Below are 4,424 nucleotides of genomic sequence, written 5' to 3'. Positions count from 1 at the left end.
GGGGGCAGATTGAGGGCCCCTGTGGCGAGGGAGGAAGTGGGGCTGGGGCAGGCACCACACAGGTGGGGGGCGGGACAGATCCATGAGCAGCTCTTCCAGGGAGGTGGGGGTGGCTCCTGCTGCTGTGTGCACTCCCGAAGGAGGCATGGGGGGTGCACATGCTGTGCCCCTCCCCTCCCCTCCCACCCTGGATCTGTGCTCTGGGTGAGCACTGCTATCAGCTGGGGTGGCGTTGGACTCTTCCTGGTGGGGGGGGACTGGTCCAGGGCTGCGCTCAGGGTGGGTGGTGGTGGTGCTGGGAGTGGTGACTGTTAGGGGGGCTATGGTGAAATCTGGGGTGGCTATAGCTCCCCCCCTGCCTCTTGTAGTCCCACGCCCAGCCCCCCTCTGCTGGGAAGAGCTTGGTGCTGCCCTGGTCCCAGCTTGCAGTGGCAGCCTGCCTTCACCCCCTGCATAGATCTGGGGGGCACGTGCACTCCAGTGCTGCCTCTGGGGGTGTGTGCAGTGGTGGGAGCTGCCCTCTTCCTCCCCCCCCATGAGCTGCTTGTGGCTCCGTCTTGTACCCCGCCCCAGCCACACTCCCTCCTTCATGCCAGTGGCTTGGATCTGCCCCCTTCCCTCCCTGCCGCCACCCCTTAACCCCCAGCAGACTTACCAGCTGGAGGCTGCCAGGTTGGCCATGTGCACGTGGCATTTATCAGCAACATTATCAGCCACATCAGCCAAAAAAAAGCCGATTTGCTGATAAAATCAACATTTTTTTTCGGTGCCAGTACGATATGGACCGATGTATCAGCGTATCTCTAAGAGAAATAATAAAGCATTTTACTACATCTTTGAGCGTGAGTCAGCTTGAAAGTAAAATGATCTTGGCATTAAGGTGGCTGGATGCTTTTTGTGTTGAAGGGCTGTGACAAAGTACATGAAAGTTTTTAAGTAGTTGAGCCTTCTCTGTGGAGTAGACACAGAAATATATGGAGATGTGTCAGTTTCAGGAGTTGTGCTATTTAGTCTGAAAGTAGAATACTACTCATTATCAAAACTTCCTTTTTTTAATGTCTTTGGGCCTTGCTTGTTTGCTGTGCATTTAACATGCTTATTTACTCTTCTACAGAAATAAAGTTTTATCTTGTATTTGACAAACTGTCAAACTAGGAAATACAAGGACCAGGTTTGCTTTTGGAACTCTTAATTTCACTCCCGTTTTGTGAGTTTATTCTAGCATTCACCATTTTAGTTGAGACTGTATTCTGGTATATATCTTTCTGCACAAGAGCCCTAGCTCATTCATTGTGCAGAAAGGGCTGTGCTTGGGGAGCCAGGCAGTTGGGCACAACTTATAATGCCCTTTGCCTCATTTACTGCCTGCCAACCAAATCCTGTGCTTAATCGGGGATTCAGTTCCTCTTGAGCTGTTCTGTGGCAGTTTACTGTATGAAACACCAGCATTAATGAGGCTACCTTCATTTTTGAGGCAGGGAGAAATTGTCCTTGTTTTCTAGATATAAAGAAATCAGAGGCTATAGTTAGTGATAAGACACCCCACTAATTTGGGTGCCTGGCTTAATGCACTTCAGGCGTAAGATTTTAAGAGGAATGGAGCCTTCACAGCTTCTCTTGAAACACTAGTGGTTGGGGTGATATGTTAAGTACTTGGCAATGAAGATCTGCCTATCTCAAGTTGGGCACCTAGGAAACAAGGGAATCAGTTGGATCACCAGAAGAAAATGGTTTTGAGTGACTTGCCCAGCATCTATTTAATTTGTCAGTGGGCAAGGATGAAACTGGGCTACTTCTAGTATGGCTCCGGTGGATGGCAGCTTTATTCACTAACAATCTCAGTTCCTCACCATGCTCTGCTGATGAATGAGGGTCTGGTGGGAAAGTGTATTAAAGCTTCTCCGTGCTGGTTGGGTCACTGTTTTGTAAGACTTCCTGACTCTCTCTTATTTCTTGACTTCTTAACTTTAATATTCTTTTAGTGCATTAGCATGTACTTTCATGTCTTCCTAAAACATTGGTAGGTAACTAGGAGCAAACTGTGTTACATATAACTAAGTAAGTTATAGCCAACTTTGAACCCAGAACTTTCAGCATTCTTCCTACCACTTGAATTCAAGAAATAACTATAACAGGTGGTAAAAGAAGACTATTCCCCTCTGGCTTAGCTGTAGCGTGGGGGCAAAGGGGAGAGGGATAGAAAAAAATCTCCCTGAGGCAGTTGAGAAAGGGTTATGTGTTTCTTTTGAGATCGGTGCTTTAGATGTGGCTCTTGTGCCATAGAGCTCCCTTGTTCTGAGCTTGAAAGAGGAACTTTAAATGCACAAAACCTGTTCAAGAAGTCATTCCTATTCATTGACCACTCAAAAGCATCCTGAAATGCTATGAGTGCAATCCTACTTCTCTTTCTTTAGAAGTCTACCTTTGTCTGAGCCACTGACTTCTGCCAGCATTGTGAGCAGTCATTTAAGACAGGTTTTGTGATATTATATTTAGGTGCTCACAGTTTTTCAGTCACTGCTATAAAAGACAGTGCCTGCCCCAAGGTGCTTTCACTTGGAAACTGTAACTTAATTTAAATTGATAAAAGCCAGACAATTGATTTCTTTCTTAACTGGTCTTAAATCTAGTCCACTATACTTGAGGGATTTTGAGCCTTCTGAAAAAGGGATTTAAATGCAGGCAACTTTTCTGGTGCTATTGTTGCATTGTATGTATCAAATGTATTTTTAAGTATTCTGTTGCTTAGCTAAGCAACAGTGTGCACAGATGTAATTCATAGAGCATTAGTAAAATCATATGTTTGAAAACACTGAAGATTAAAATTGGCCACTTTTAATTCCTATGATTTTGAATTAGTCTGTTGTGATAAGTACATTCTGGAGCTGGGAAAAATGCATGCAAGATGTGTTGTTGTTGTAGCTCAGAGCAGCTGCTGACAATGTCCCTTGGTTTAGGTTAGGTACATGCTGCTTTTCTTAAATTTGGGAAAGTGAAGCATGTACCTATCGCATGTAATTCCTGTACCTTAGTTTAGGAAGGAAGTTCAGAAGTAGCTGAGGACTGTAGATTAGCATTGAATTTTTTTTTAAAGTAGGCATTCATATTTTTCTTTTTCTAACCTGATAACTATGTATGCAGAATAAAGTAACTTTAAGGTTTTGAAAAGGTTTGACTTTTTTGGATAGTGTCTTGTGAGTGCTGTTTATCTTGTATACCTTGAGTCGTGTGAGGCCTCTTGCATTTTTATTAGATGTGTAATTTATGGCTTGATTGGTGACTTCCTTTTTATACTTGGGGCTTGAGTTATCACAACACTGCTCTCAAAAAGCAGGCTGACAAATGAGGTGAGAATCCTGGGATACTTCCAAGTGTTCCTGCTTATGAACAGCTTTCTAGTCTACAGGTATTGCCTGTAGACCTATATTATTGAAGCTGAAAAAGCAAGGGGGGCCAATACAGGCTGGTAGAATAACGTGGCAGAAAGTCTTAATTGGAACACCTCTTTATTTAACAGTCTTTTGGAAGGAAGTTAAAAATACTGCAGTAACACACATGAGCTTGCCATATAAAATCAGTACCGTAAAGCACAGGTATGGCCTCCTTATCTTTCTCCCAAACAAAGCAGTCAGGTGCACATGAGATTCTCTCTTTTTTGGTTCCTCGGAGCATGTCCACAGAAAGGGGTGGAGGAAGCTGAACTTGGCTCTGCCAGTCCAATAAAACAGGTAGTGCTTCTACTCCCCATGTCTCCTTACTTGTATAGTCAGTTTAGTTTATAAACCTGAACACTTCGGTGTTAAAAAGGATCCGTGTCTTTTTTAATGTTTAGGCTTCCTTCTAGAAAATGGGGAAGTGGACAGGGAATCTTGTACAGTGAAGAATTACCAGATTAGATGATGGAATTTGCAGGAAAAAAGTGCATCTCTAATTTCTAGCTGAGGAAAGGTGTCAACCCTAGTATACATCTTCAAATTCCACACAGTAAGTTAAATAAGTAAATTAGGCCCTCTTTAACATTCAGTGTTGTCCACTTCCTTCAATTCATGAACTGTGGCCAGTTACTTGCTACAAGTACAGCTTTTGAGAAGTGACTTGGAAGCCAGATGTGTAAGATAGCTTTAATAAAATGGTTCCATGGTAATTTAGTGGAGATTGTTGATGTATTGGTGCCTACTAGTAAAGATCTAGAGTTCCATGTGTAAGCCTGTAAACTTCTTGTGGGGAAAAACTATTTTGCAAGACTATAAGTAGTTATGTTTACAGTTTTCCCTTCTTGCATAGAGGCCTACATGTTATAGAAATGTGAAGTATGCTCATGGATTCCATACAAAGGATCCTAAATTTATTGATTTTTAGCAAGGCTTTTGATAGAGTCTCTTACAACATTCTCGCAGGCAAGCTAAGGAAGTCTGGGCTGGATG

General features: G+C 43.2%; 1 protein-coding gene across 1 annotated transcript in view; it reads left to right on the top strand.

Moving 5' to 3' along the window:
- Window positions 1-4,424, top strand: part of DGCR2 (DiGeorge syndrome critical region gene 2) — a gene marked incomplete at its 5' end in the record, with an annotated part of 99,628 nt that overhangs the window by 30,671 nt on the left and 64,533 nt on the right. The gene's annotated exons all lie outside the window — the stretch shown is intronic.

This window comes from Gavialis gangeticus, unplaced genomic scaffold (assembly GCF_001723915.1).
Source record: "Gavialis gangeticus isolate Ggan-Ray unplaced genomic scaffold, GavGan_comp1, whole genome shotgun sequence".
In the NCBI taxonomy this organism is placed as follows: domain Eukaryota; kingdom Metazoa; phylum Chordata; order Crocodylia; family Gavialidae; genus Gavialis; species Gavialis gangeticus.
Note: the sequence above shows the minus strand (reverse complement) of the source record. Positions and strands in the feature narration are given on the sequence as shown.